This window comes from Cupressus sempervirens, chromosome 7, assembly GCF_028749045.1.
Source record: "Cupressus sempervirens isolate cs-2001-9-10 chromosome 7, ASM2874904v1, whole genome shotgun sequence".
NCBI lineage: Eukaryota > Viridiplantae > Streptophyta > Pinopsida > Cupressales > Cupressaceae > Cupressus > Cupressus sempervirens.
In genome coordinates, this window is record NC_143124.1 from 422,171,708 (window position 1) to 422,188,250 (window position 16,543).

The following is a 16,543-nucleotide window of genomic DNA, read 5'->3' on the forward strand; positions in this document are numbered from 1 at the left end:
ATGCAAGGTCACAATCAAGCATTCTCTCTACTCCCATCCTAGTTTGTACTAGTGCTCAAGCCATGGACGAGAACATATAATTATCTTATTAGGTTCATTTTAATCCCCATTTAGTGTAATGTTTTCACTTATTAATACAACTTACAATGAGTTCCCCTAGAAGCCTCTTAGGGCCCCAACCCCCATTCCAAGCCACTTCCTGACACTACATATAGATAACCTACCCTAAGCTCATAAAATCACAAATCACATGATCACCTCAGCCCTATACTAGCAACTAGAAAGCATCATAAAGATAATCAAAATAATCACATTAGTTCTCTATGAGCAATTGAAAAGCATCCAATGATAATCATAATAATCACAATAGTTCTCTATAAGCAACTAAATGCATCAATGATAAATCACAATATCCAAGGATTCTCAACAAGCAATCAAAAAGTGTCTCAAAGTAATATTGATTGAAGACTCCAAAATGGTCAAGTTAAACATGTCAAAACATGACATCATCAAGATCAAAACAAACACTTTAGTCCCATCAAGGCGACTGGAAAGTAATCCAATTATAATTGATCGATGAGTCAAAAATGGTTAGGTCAAGTGTCTCATACACATACATCTCAACTTCACACAAGAAGACTAATGAGCATCAATGAACAGTAAATACAACATCTCATAGAGCATACTATCAAATTACCATGGTTGGGTTTTAAAAAGATCGAGATAAAATAACATCAACATGACATCACATCTCATAACCCTTGAGCCTCTGGTAGACGTCCTATAACTAGTCAACAATCTAGTCAACCCCAAAACACAGATAGCATAGAGAAACAAGATACAAACACATGTTTTGGTTTGTTTTTGCAATCACATAGTTAAGCCAAATATGAGGTTTCAATTTTCATTTCAAGTATATTTCAAGAGTATAAGATTCTCCATTTAATCTCTAAGTTAACCCATTTACCTCCTCAAGTAAAACATAGAATTATCCCTCCATTATTTCAAAACAATTTTAAAAAATAATTAGAAGATAATTATTTACTTATTTAAATCATCAAACTAATTCCCATTGACATTTAATAAAATCAATGTTACTAATTGAATAAAACTCCCTTAATATTTAATTCAATTTCTCCAAAAATAATTAAAGGATAAGTAATCATCTATTATGTAAATTATTAAAATAATGCTCTTTGATTTTCAAGAAATTCAACTAGACTCTATTAAATCAATATTATAATAATTTCAGAACCTGAATTAAACAACTTCCCTCATTAATTAATCTTAATTAAATAACATTTAATTAAATTAATTAATGAAGTATATAATTTGCAGTCCATAATTCTAAATCATTTTATTAATATCTTAATTAAAACTTAATTAGATATTACTAAAATTTAGGTAATTAATTAGATCATTAATAATAATCCAAATTATCACCAAGCAACTATTAGTTTAATTAATATAATAACCTATAATCATTTATCAATATTTTATAAAATAAAACTTATTAATATATTAAATAACATTTGCTAAAGTTATTGACAATAAAACTTCATATCATATAATAAATATGATATCAACTAACAACTATATTAAAATATATACATATCATGTATCATAGTTTATAAAATATAAACTTCAACAAAATTAAAATCAATATAATCTTACCTACAACCAAATGCAGAAGGTCGTGCACTGACGGGTGCTGTCGCAGTTGGCCCTATGACTGCAGTCGCAAGTATGACTGCGTATAGCTGTTAGCATTGGTAAGAAGTGAGAAGGGATGGGGTGGGGTTAAACCCCCCTCTCATTTATATTTTTTTAATGATTTAAAAACAGTTTATATCGGCCTCCCTTACAAGTGTAATAGTTTATACATTATTTTGTTTAATTATTATTTTTAGTAAAATTCATCCCTACAACAAAATTAATAACCACATTTGATATATATATATATATATATATATATATATATATATATATATATATATATATATATATATATATATATATATATATATATATATATATATATATATATATATATATATATATATATATATATATATATATATATATATATATATATATATATATATATATATATATATATATATATATATATATATATTTATTTATTTATTTATTTATTTATTTTATTTTTTAATATAATTTCTAAATATTGCCTGATAGAAGAATCACTATCAACTATGCAAATTTCTCATTTCAGAATTTTCCTTTTTCTTTCAAACTCTAGCCAAAATTTAATTCTCAATTCTAATTTAATTTGAACCCAAACCCGAATTAATTTCCCATTCTTGATTCTACTAAGGGAGGGTTGTAAAGATATTTTAATTCCCATAACCAGATGAAACAACATGCATGCCGAAATTCCAAATTACAAGATTAAAAACTCGTTCACAAAGAATTATTCAAACAACATTAACAGACACGATGAAGAAAGGAAGAGAGAGTGTGTAACAGAGTATGCAAAATAATCATGAGTGCCTACTAGGACACTGATGCTAATTCACTATGCCTCAAAAAATTGTAGAGAAAATTCCTTCGCTCAGAACCTCCTCTTTTTCAAAAATTCCTTCCTTCTCCAAAATCTGTAACACAAGCACACAGTAGGCCAAAGAGTATGATCAATATGAATTCTCACTATTATCCGAAGCATGTAGAAGCATATGAGCTTATCCATACACACTAGGAGAGCATGTATATAAAGGCCTCTAAGATGCATCTAGAATGTGTCTAGAAAGAACTAGGAGATAAACATCACAACTAAGCACATATCTTCCATGATAAGAAGATATACATGATGAGGTGTCTAGAATGTTGTAGACACCATGTGCTCAAATAATGTGCTAACTCCTAAGTGTAGACAACATGTGCATAATTAGAGAGAAAACTCCTGTGTTGTCAACATGACAACTCACAAGAGTTTGCATACTCCTATGTGAATAAGTATAAAAATAATGCGCATTACTTAATTTAATATTCACTTGACTTTTTAAAAAATAAAATTAGTTTATTAATTTTATATCTCATGCACTTATCATGTGATCATGAATTTTTAATAAATTAATTTCTTTTCCACTTCTAAATTTATTTTCGACACTTAACAGATAATATATTTATCAACTTAAATAATAATATTATTTAGCATTAATTTAAAAATGAACTCTAAATATATTATTATTAAATTAAATTAATATTATCACGTTTCAAAATTTAAACTTATAACTTTTATCTTCAAATTTAATTCTTTTTATTTAATTAATTTTCCAATTAATTAAATAAAATAAAATATTAAAATATCATATTAATTTTTCATTAAATTAAATCTTTTAATTACACCTAATTAATAGAAAATTCACCAAAGACTCATAAAGTAAAATACAAAAAACCCATCATAGAAAAACACATACAAAATCAAACTAAGGGGTTATAATCACGAATTACATCATTCGACACATTTGGAGGGTACTCAACTCAAATACTTGTCCTAATTTTTAATTAGGTCAAATGGCTTAAAGGTTTAGGATTTGGACTCAAGAATTTGTTTCCCTTCTCTTAACATTGAGATAATGTGATAGGGTACACTCATCCTAGTGATTCAGAGAAGTCAATACCTAGTACCTACAACCTGCATAAAATCCATGCATACACATACACAATATGTACTAAGTTAAATAGGCAATGGTAGGAAGTGGTGCATCGTGTAGATCCTAACTAGCAGGTGACTACGACTCCCTTCCTTAACCACATCAGAAACACCATACATAAAGAAAACAAACACACACTCACACCATACACATGCAATATGGGGAAAGTATCCATAAGAAAACACATATGATAATAAACCATCTAACTATTCTTCATCACTATCTGAAAACACCAAATAATCATCATGCATACATGAAATATAGAGTACCAAATGATCTCATCACATAATAAACTGAATCTGAAATAATATCTAGTAATCTCAAAATAATGTCACTAATAATCATCAATGTAAACTTGAACTAAAATACTTTGACAATGATAGAAAAAATGTAACTTAGGGGCAGGCACTACATTACAAAACTCTTTCTTAAAACTCCCTCTAAGTTCCTTCTTATATCTCCCTCTTACTAGGTAGAAATCTCCCTCGGATGTAATCTTTCTAACTCTCTGATCAATGTCTCCATCTTAGTTTAGACTTGATTCTTGATATCTTTCTCCCTCTCTAATCAACAAATCAAATTAGAACATTCTCCCACTTTATCTCTTGCACTTAATCAATAAAACTCTTCTTCTGATGATGATCAGATTAATTTACTTTCTCTGTCTTTGACCACAATGCCAAAGACCTATACCAAAAACTTGTCATCTTTAAAATATTTTGTTATAAGCTTTTTAGATTCCTCATTTTCTCCCTTGATCACCTTGTTTGTGACTGATTTGGGATCTAAGCTCTAAGATTACTTTAGGAAATTTCTCAAGTAAGATCCATTGCATCAATTTGTATTATATAAATATCAACTTGTTTGATGTAGGGCACTCCTTTTGTTTCTTACATAGCCTTTGATAGGGATATCACCCCTAGTTTACCTCTTAGATATTAATGAGCATCCTTAGGTAATGGTTTTGTGAAGATATCAGCAATTTTCTCCTTTGAGTTAACATATTCCATCTTCACCTCTTTGTCTGGAACTAATTCTCTTACATAATGATACTTGATTGCAATGTGCTTTGTCTTTGTGTGCATCACATGATTCTTTGATATATTGATAACACTTGTATTATCACAATAAAGTATCACTGCTTCTGTGATTTCTTCCTCCATTCCTTTGTTTAGCTATTTGATCCATACAATGTTTGTGCAGTTTACAGCAGCAACAACATATTTTGCTTCAGTAGTAGATTGTGAATTACAACTCTATTTCTTGCTTGTCTATGTAACTAGTATCTCTGTTGGAAATATTCAAGATATGATGTGTTACTGAGAGGGGAGGGGTGAATCAGTAACATCAAAACTTTTAAAACAATTCAACATTTTAACCACATATACTATTCTCAATTCATTCATTTAATCAACTACATATATGAGAGAGCAAACATTTATAACACATGTACACAGTGATTTGGTGACCCAAAAACCTTCCAAATAGAAAGTAAAACTAGGGTGGGGATGATACCCACAAAACTTCATTACTGCAGTATGAAGTTGGCTTATTAAGGCTTACATTGACCACTTATGGTGATCTACCCTGTTAGGAGCAAAAGGACTGCTAGGTCCACCTTCTTAGAGGATTTACAAACATACACTGAAGTATGCACTCTATTAGGAGATTTATACAAAGACTGTTAAGTCTACCTTGTTCAAGGATTTACAAAACTAATTCACCTATTAGGATGAAATAGTGGATCTACTTACAAACATGATTTGCTAATTAGATCCTTGAAGTATAGATCACCTCTTGTGATTGATGAATCTTTACTGTTCCTTGTGGACCTTGTTGAATATTCTACTCTTCTACTGATTCGTATTTATACTTCAAAAAATTACATGCCTCTCTTAGTACTCTCATCCATTCATTGTAAATGATATAATACCTTACATATATATCATTCCAATAATTACAATTGCAAGGTCAGCTAGAACACAAGTGAACAAAACATTACTGAGTTAGCCAAACAGTAGAAAACTCGAGTTCACTGAACTGACTCAGTGAGCTTCTGATACTCAGCATCCACTGCATTACTTGGCATCGTCATGCACTTAGTAGAAGTGAAGGCTTGGTCCACACTAATCACTTGATGTAGTTTTGAACTCGGTAACCATTGGAGACTTGGTAGATATAGTATCACTCGGTAAAAATTGAATCCTTTATTTACCTTTCTTTCACTCAGTAAACACTATACTTTCATTACTCGATAAACAATGTGCTTCCATCACTTGGTAAACACTGTACTTTCATTACTTGATAAATATTGTGCTTCCATCAATTGATAAACACTACACTTTCATTACTCAATAAATACTACGCTTCCATCACTCAGTAAATACTGTGAAGCTCAGTGAACACTAGAATGCTTGGTGTGAACTATGAAGCTCGATATGAAGTACTTAAGTGATGAACCTATAAGATAACCACTAAATGCTTGGTATACACTGTAGATGCTCAGTGTAAACTGTAAAGCTCGATGAGTGTAGGAAACTAAGTGCTGAGCTTGGTAGCTATAATAATATGGATAAGTGTTGTCACTAATGCCAATAATAACTTAATGCCAACAATCTCCCCCTTTGGCATTAGTGACAAAACACTTATAAGTCAAAACATATGTACATTACCTGACTCAATGAATTTTGGTTTTTCAAAATTGATCTTTGTAGAACTGCTGCATATGCATTTCTATATACCTTTGTGATGACTTATAATGTATATACAATGATACTTATGTGCACATGCAAATTCTAATAAGTGCTAACTCCCCCTATCACTTATAGTGATAACTCTCCTCATTTATTATGCTGAAACTCTGAATCTCTCCCCCTTTTTGACAATAATGCCAAAGGATTGCATATATACAATTTATATGGCTACACCAAAGTGAGATAGAAATTTTTGATGTACCTTAAAGATGGTTGCAAAAGTACTATCCCAAGTCTGCTGCAAAATTTGACAGGTGGAGAGAGCAATTTGAACTTTTGCTGATAATTGGATCAAGTGATCAGCCATTGAGAAGTTCTGATCTTGGACCAATATTTTGCAATGAACAAGATCTTTTTGCATTGTGTCCATGATAGGAAGGATCATCTTCTAGATTTCTATGAGTGTAGATTGGATCTTAGCTTCCTCTCTCAATAGTTTTGCATGTACATCTACCAAATATCTTATCTTGGTGTGATGGGAGGTTGTAGAGGAGGAGTCCACCTTCAACTTGGATGCACTTGATTGCATATCAATGTCAATCTTATTTAACTTATCCTTTATTTCTTTGGTAAAACCAGAAACATCACAAAGTTTAGCAAAAAGTGATGCTACATTATTAAAAGAATTTTCAAAATTTCCCAAAAATGTTAACAATTCAACTTGCTTTATTGCTATCTTTTGAGTAATATGCTCTAGCACCTTATTATCAAATTTATTTTTAGCTTTCTTAATAAGTTTCTCTTGTTCGGAAGAATCCTCATTAAATTTTTGTACAGCCTCTTCTAACTGAATCAAAATGTGTTGAGTAGAATCTACTTCAACACCTATGGCATCTATAATTATATTCCTGGAATTTTCAATTATTTTATATTCCTTATCCCTTACTGATCTTAACTTTTTTTGCATAGCTTTCATCTCTATGAGTTGACTGGCTAACCTCATCTCTTCAATGGTAGAATTGTCATAATCAATCTTTGGAATTACTATCTCTATGTCTAAGTCAATATCTTCTGCAATTTCCTTTCTAGTGATCAGAAGTTTTAATGGATGCTTTTGTTTGACTTCTGTGATGACTGGTTTGACCTTAAGAACAGACACAATAGTGGAGATAGAAGGGCTACTAGTGAAAACTAGGATAGGAGTTGAGGATTGAATGCCAATAGAAGTATTAACCGGATCAAAAAAATTCCCAAAAATGGTATCATACTTGGTAAAGTACCCATAGTAGGATATGAGCTAATTGGAGTGCAAGTGGATACAGATGATGCTAAAGGAAACAAAACCGTAGAACTTACTAGAATTGATGGAGACAAAATTGTGGAACTTACTGGTACACTCACTAATGGTGAAGGAACTAAGGAGATTGGCTCGATAGCTGAAGAAGTGACAGACAGCTTGGTAGATGAAGTGCTTGGCACATCTATTTTAGATACTTGGAGCTAGGAGGTGGCTGATGAAGATTGAGCAATCGATGTGGCAATTGTGCTCACAATCTTGCTTGCAGAGGCTGTCTCCATAGTGGATGTAACAGTCTTTGGTGGAGAGTGAGGAAGGGATGCAATCACTTCTGCTACAATTTTAACTGGATCCTTTTCATCTTTTCCTTCCTCATGTGCTTCTTCCTCCTTGTCTTCTTCCTTTTTTTCTTTCATTAGTGCATGGAGCTCTCCTGGAGTAACTGTGATGGATGGAATGCTATCAAAATCATCACTATCACTACTGCCATCATCCTTGATTTCAATAGGGTCATCACTAGGTTTTTGCAAATGAAAGATGTTCTTCCACATGTTTGTTGCATCATTTACAACATGCTCAATGTCCTTAATTGAAATCAAACATGTGCAAAATCTAATCATCATTTTACCTTCATGTTTCTTCATAGCTGCCTTAATGTCTGGTCCAGTGAGACTCGGTAGAAGATTCTTTAGGGATTACTCATATATGTCTTTGGCCATTTGGGTGGCTGACTCCCATTTTGGTTGAAATCTCTCCAACAACTCTTTGGAGATTTGAGGGGAAAGTTGGTCCAAGGAGTATTTTCATTTACCCATCTTATTGAGTACCAGTTCCTCAATCTGCATTTTCTCAGCATCAGTTCTTGTTTCAAATTTCAATGCCTTGAAACTTGTGATGCCAGCTCCCTGTTCCAATAGTTTAAGCCTTTCCTCAAATGTGAGTGGAGGCCTGACAAGTATAGGTTCCTACTTGCCTTTTCTAGTTCTTCTAGAGAACACTGCAGTAGGCTTCTTCTTAGGTTTGGTAATAATTGCCTTACCTTTCTTCTTTGGTAGTTCCTCTTCAGATTCATGCTCTTCTTTTTCTTTTCCTCCTTCTTCTTCTTCATCATCTTCTTCATCCTCACCTTTTCCTTCTGTAAGCATAACCGGTAGCAGTTTTGAACTTAGCTATCTTCCTCTTGCCTTTGCTTATAGCCTCGGGTAGCTTGATTTCAAGCTCAATTCTGGCCTTTGCCTCATCATATGTTTCAAAAATTTGTTGCTTTGGGTCTACTAGCTCATTCACCAGTGCTTCAATAATGTCCCTAGCCTCATCAATATTAACCTCATAAGGAAGAGGTTTCACCCATGCAACTCGGGGTCTGATTGCCTGAATGTATACCTTATCACAATCAACCATAAAGCATACATCATCTTTGTAGTCTTCAACCAATCTTCGTAGAATTTGAAACCTATTATTCATCATTTCCTTGAAATATTCAAAATAATTATCCATGATGCTATCAAAATTTTCACCCATTTCTACTACAAACTCATTAATTTGATAAAGAATGGGAATATCTTTTCTCCACACTACAGTTCCTTTAGATGGAAAGAATTTTTGAATATAGAAGAATAAACAAGTCAACAAAGAACCAAATTTATAGGGATTTTTCTTTGAATTCCTTATACTATCCATGTTCTTGTTTAATTGTTTCAATAGTAATTTTGACAGGTCAAATTCAAGGTTCTTCTTTACAATTTTGAAGGCCAAATCCATAGCCTCATAGGGTAAACTGTTCAGTTGACTAGAGCTATAGATTTTGTGGGCAATGACATGAGTGCCAAATCTTAGTTTGACATCAGATACATTGCTAACCTTCAAACCTCTACCGTCCCATTTAGCTAGGGTTTTCTTCTATAACTCATCCCGTCCTAGGGTTTTGGTAACCTTCACTTTGTTGAGCAAAGGGGGACCGGTGATTTTGTGATTCATCTTCTTTGTGATTAACACTGGCTACTTTAACCTAGTTTCCCATTGTGCACTTGACTCAAAATATATCTAATCCACTTAGTTTGGAAGCTTCTTTGCATATGTGAGATATGAGTCAAGCCTTTGGTTTCAAGATGCTTATGTTCAGGTTTCAAAGAGCCATCAACACTCATTTCTCCTAGGGCATTGTCCATCTCTAGGTTTTCAATCTCTTGAATAGAACATTTAAAATGTGTACGAATATCATTTATAAGGAGTACCTTTGGTGGAATTTGAGATTTAGCACCATTAGGGTCAAGTGATTCTACAACGGTCGGAACAATTTTGAAGTTGGGCACTTTCCATTCTATACTCTTTACCAGCATCTCTGAACCCTTCTTTGCCTTGGTGCTGCTGTTGTTCCCAGATGCCATTGATGCTCGGTAAAAGATAGAAATTTTTCAAACAAATATTTTGCTAGAAAATTTCTTGGAATCGCTCAAAATTGCTTGAATTGCACCTAAAAATTTATTAGCTCTGAAATTGCGATGAAGAATGAAATGAAATTTTGCTCTTTTGATAAAATTTTTGTCATTAATGCTTGGTACAAAGGTAGCTGAGATGACATAGTGCTTGATAAGCTGTCATTAACTTGCTCGGTAGAAGCTTGCAACTCGGTGATCGAACAAAACTTTTGTTACTCTCGACCTAGCTCGGTAAGGTCTTCAACCAACTTTCCTGGGTAGATGCAACTCAGCAAAAGATACGCTTTCTTTGATCTTTGTGTATCTAGAATACTAATTTAATCATTTTTCTTTCTTTTATTTTGGAACTTCTTGAGATATTACTAGAAGATGCAGTTCTATATCCTTATTTATGGATCTAACTAGAGATGGTGGAGTCACCCATTTCTTGAGTGACATTGCCATCATTTGAACTATTTTGCTCGGTAGGTTTTGGAATCCACTATTGCCTCATTTGCTTCCGAATGTTATTAGCTTTATTTTTCTTTTCATCTTCGACTCTTCCTATGTTCATGCAATTTTTAGCTATATGACCGAGTTTAGTGCATGTAAAACACCTTACAATAGTGTCTGTCTTCCTTAGGTGATGTCTTGCATAGTCTTTGCCAATGTGTTCATATTCTCCACAATAATGACATCTGCACTAGGTATTGCAGTCCCATACAAATATTGATTTAACAATTTGTTTAGCCAAATTGAATGATTTGGATATGCATTGGAATGCCTTGTGACCATGCTTATTACATTTGTGACAATTTCCTTCAAATTTTGGTTTCTCCTTGCATTCATTAGCTTTATGACGATGCTGACTGCAATTATAGCATTTACCATTGAATTTAGCTTTTCCATTACTCCAACATTTGTTTGATGTATGACCTAACTTACCACAATGATTGCAAGTAGATCTTTCATTCTTTTGGGCACCTCCTTTGGAGGTTTCACCTTCTTCCTTATAACCAAGTCCAGCTTTACCTTTTTGTCTATGAAGATTCTACTCACTTTGTTGATTTAATTGAGTCATGTTTGCTTGAGATTTCATCATTTTCTCATTGATTTTTTTTTTAGTGATTAAGTCAGTTTCCAAACTTTCATTGATTTGTCTTTCAGATCTCAAGTCACTTTGTAAGCTTTCATTGATTTGTCTTTTAGTGATTAGATCATTCCTTGGGTTTTCATTTTTAGATCTTAGATTCATAATTTCTTCATTTGCATTAGATAGTTGATCCACAAGATTTTCATGTTGAAGGGATTGATTATTTCTTGCTTCTAAGTCTTTGGTTGCCTTGTTTCTCTATTCCAAAACTTCACATAGTCTGACTAATTGAATTTCTTTTTCTCTTTTAAGCTTTCTTACCTCTTCCTACAGAGAGCTATTCTTTGCTAGGAGTTCCTTGATAGCCTCATTTGCTTCATTTGAGCTACTTGATGGTAAAAGGTCTTGAATATTTTCTTCAACATACTGATGGTCATTCATTTTTGTTGCAAGTTCCTTCCTTCTCTTCAGGGATTGAGAAAGATGCTCCTTTGCTTCTTTGAGTTGAGTCATGGCCATTTCCAGATCTAGCTTTTCATTTTCAATAGCTTTGTCAAGTCTGAATATCTCCATTGTCTTTGATCTTTGCTCAAGCTATCAAACTTTATCCTGAGAACCACAAATATTTGATACCAATCTTTGGAAATATTCAAGATATGATATGTTACTAATAGGGGAGGGGTGAATCAGTAACATCAAAACCTTTTTAAAAAAATTCAGCACTTTAACCAAATATACTATTCTCAATTCATTCATTTAATCTACTGCATATATGAGAGAGAAAACATTTATAACACATGTACACAGTGATTTGGTGACCCAGAAACCTTCCAAATAGAAAGTAAAACTAGGGTGGGGATGATACCCACAAAAATTCATTACTGTAGTATGAAGTTGGCCTGTTAAGGCTTACATTGACCACTTCTGGTGATCTACCCTGTTAGGAGCAAAAGGACTGCTAGGTCCACCTTCTTAGAGGATTTACAAACATACACTGAAGTATGCACTCTATTAGGAGATTTATACAAAGACTGTTAAGTCTACCCTGTTAAAGGATTTACAAAACTGATTCACCTATTAGGATGAAATAGTGGATCTACTTACAAACTTGATTTTCTAATTAGATCCTTGAAGTATAGATCACCTCTTATGACTGATGAATCTTTGCTGTTCCTTGTGGACCTTGCTAAATGTCATGCTCTTCTGTTGATTTGTATTTATACTTCAAAACATTACATGCCTCTCTTAGTACTCTCATCCATTCATTGTAAATGATATAATACATTACATATATATCATTCCAATAATTACAATTGCAAGGTCGGCTAGAACACAAGTGAACAAAACATTACTGAGTCAGCCAAACAGTAGAAAACTGGAGTTCACTGAACTGACTCAGTGACCTTCTGATACTTGACATCCATTGCATTACTCAACATCATCATGCACTCAGTAGAAGTGAAGGCTAAGTCCATACTAATCACTTGACGTAGTTCTAAACTCGGTAACCATTGGAGACTCGATAGATATAGTATCACTCTGTAAAAATTGAATCCTTTGTTTACCTTGCTTTCACTCAGTAAACACTATACTTTCATTACTTGGTAAACACTATGCTTCCATCACTTGGTAAGCACTGCACTTTCATTACTCGATAAATATTGTGCTTCCATCACTCGATAAAAACTGCACTTTCATTACTTGGTAAATACTGCACTTCCATCACCTGCTAAATACTGTGAAGCTCAATGAACACTAGAATGCTCGGTGTGAACTGCAAATGTCGGTATGAACTACTTAAGTGATGAACCTATAAGGTAACCACTGAATTCTTGGTATACACTATAGATGCTCAATGTAAACTATGAAGCTCGATGAGTGTAGGAAACTAAGTGTTGAGCTCGGTAGCTATACTGATATGGATAAATGTTGTCACTAATGGCAATAATAACTTAATGCCAACAATCTTGCCTAAGAAAAATGCTTCACCAGTGGTGCTCTTTCTTTCATCAATGTTTCCAGCCCAGTTAGCATCATTGTAGGTTCTCAAGTCAAACCTTTCATTCTTCTTGTAGTATAGATCAAACTCTTATGTTCCTTTCAAATATCTCATTATCCTCTTCACAACCATTAAGTGGTTCTCCCTAGGATTAGCAAATAATCTTGCAAGTATCCCTACAGATAATGCAATATTAGGTCTACTATGTACTACTATTAGATACAATTAATTAATTATGTGTTGTCTTTGATATTACAAAAATGTCATATCAATTGACAGACAATGCTTACTGAGCTCTCTTGATTAGTGAAGATAGTTTTTCTTATTTATCAAGCATTCACAAGTTTACTCTAAACAAATGACAGTGTCTACAGAGCTCACTCAAGCATCGAAGTAATTTAGGTAGAAAAGAGTGTTAATTGAGCTCACTCAGTTAACAAAGAGAAAGTTGGACAGAGTTAGTATTCACCGAGTTCACTCAGTTGCCAAAGGATTTCTGTAAGTTCACAATGTTAACTGAGCTTCTGTTGGTTAACACAAGAAATCATTCCAAAGTTAGTTTCTACCGAGTAGGGTCAGCTTACAAAGGATTTTTCTTATTTTGGCATATGAAGCTTAATTACTTTATGTATTAATTCTAGCCGACTATGATAATGAATATTGGTTATTGTAATTTGAATTTGGGCTGACTTGACAATCTAGAAGATATAAATAAAAGGTCACGTTGAGATTTCTAGTGTGTGTGCAAGTGTGTTGATTGAATTGAAAAGAAAAGAGAGGGAGTGAACTTGAAGGATAAGTAGGTATACTTGTGGAGCAGAAAAGTAATATTCAATCAGGAAGGATCAAGTTTAAGTAGAAAAGAGATCTAGATTTAACAATTCAGTTGCATCACAATTAGGTCATTTTATTGTTACTGTGAGACCTCTCCCCTCAAGCACTTGAGCAAATCTTACTATTCAAGATATGTCTTCCTATATGATATTGGAGTGTAGTAGAAGAAAGTGATGAGGTTTTACATTGGGTACATGTTCCTCACTATATTTGATAGGAACTATACTCACACATATATCTTTTCCCTTACTATAATTTGATAATAATACATTTTTAAATAGTGGTTAATAAGGTTTCGAGTATTTTATTATTTCATATTGGCATTTCACAATCTGTTCGGGTTGACATGTATAACATTTCAATGATTTTCATAATAGAACCCCTATTAGATACCATAGGTTGATACATTATAAAATGTGATATTATCTATTATGTTGATTTTAGAACCTATGATTTAATAAATTATGATATGTCATGCTTACTTAGGGAAAATAGATTTAGATTGTAATTTTGGCCATAACTATCTAACATATACCTTCACAATGATTGTTGAAAAATTGTAGAGAAATTTGTATTATGACAAGAAATACTTATATCATAACTTAATGTTAGATGTTAAATTTAAATTAATGTGCTCAAGAAAAATTCATGAGGATAATGAGGATAAGATATTATATTTCTATATTGTGGTTAGAATTGGTCAACTATGTGGGAATGATTAATTATAAGGTAAATGTTTGAATGTGGTTACCATAATATAATATATATGCTTGATAGTTTTATATGATTATTTGAGATGGGAATTGAATTAGCCTTTAATTAAAATCAATAGGTGAATTAGATTTTATATGCTTTATGAAAGTTATTTTTGTTTTCACTATGTCTTAAGGTTAATTATTGAACCTATGTTTATGTTTATGTTTATGTGTCTCTGTGGTTATCCCCCTATTTTGTTATTCTCTTTGTATTTGAGTTGATTGGATTCATTTATTGACATGTTATGAAAAATAAATATAATTTGTTATAGTTATATATATATATATATATATATATATATATATATATATAGTGATTATGTGAATATTCTCTATATAAATTTATTTGTAATGTGGCATTCAGTTATGTCTTTATGACAAGTTGTTATTGTCATAAGAAATTAAAAAAAATTCAATGTTATATGAATATGTTTATTCTATGGAACAGAAAAATGCAATTGGAAAAATGATGTATTGATAACTGAAATTAGATTATGAATTGATTATGTACATAATGTTATTCTCTAATATCATATATATGGTTTTCTTGAACTATTGATGATTTGACCTAGTGTGCAGGATTTTAACCATGGAACCAAAATCGGAGAATCAAGTTTGAGCTAATGTGAATCTGTGATGCCAAAGATTCATCTAATGAAGAGACGTAAACCTCATTGTATCATGTTTATTTTGTAAACATGGTTTGAAGCATGAATTTTCGAAATGTATTTTTATGTTTAGTATTTTGTTCCCTTTCCAAATGGACATATCATGTGGAATTATTGTAGTGTCAATTGACACATGTGCAAAGTGAAGTGTAAATGAGATGGCCAAACAAGGATTATTAAAAAAATGAAACCTAATCTATATTGGTAACCCTAGGTATCACCTATGCTAATCCCATCATTGAATGACCCATGATTTGAGTCAAACCTCTTGAAGCCATAGGTGGGTTAGAAATGGGTTTTTGGAGGGTTATAGGAGATCCTAGAGGGAAGCTAGGGCCAAAATAACCTACCCTACTTATGGAACCTTGGGTTGGGGGGTGTTTTCTAGTCAAAAAGGTGCCCATGCCTTATTTATGATCCTTTATAAAGGGTACCTTTGAAGAGTGACGAAAATCAAAGTGTAAGGAAGCCATACCCCACACCATACATTTACTCTTTATTCCATTTATGAAGGGTGGGACAAAGACGAGTTATGAGGATAGGAGACCCACACCTCATTAATGAAAGTTAGATGGAAAGGGGGGAAGACTCTTTTTAGGGAGAATTTGGTGATACATTTGGGTGTTCACTCACTCTCCAAGCTTGGAGACATCTAGGAGATTAGGGAGATTTTGAAAAGGGAAAGTTGTGTGAAGATTGGTGGGAAGCCTTGAGGGAGCTCTTCTACAAGTTTTGTTACCTTAAGCTTGGATTCTAGGTTGGTTATTTCACTACCCTTGTTATGTAATTTGCATGTTCTTTGTTTTGTTATCTATATGTAGAAAGATGTTGTAAGAGTTCAATGTTATATTTGCAATGTCTATGTAGTGTTGATGATGGATTGAAATGAGTCCTTTTGAAGTCTCTTCTTGTAAATGGATGTAACTATAATGTTCATTTTGTTTTGTTTTTGTGTTGTTATTAGTCTTGTAATGTTGGGTGTATAAGGCACACTCACCCTTGGGAGGACAGAGTAGCCTGGGGTGAAGGGCATTTGTTAACCCATTATGTGTAGAGCCTCTCCTTGTATAGGAGAGATGAATAGCATGGATGTATGGGCTCCATGTTGCC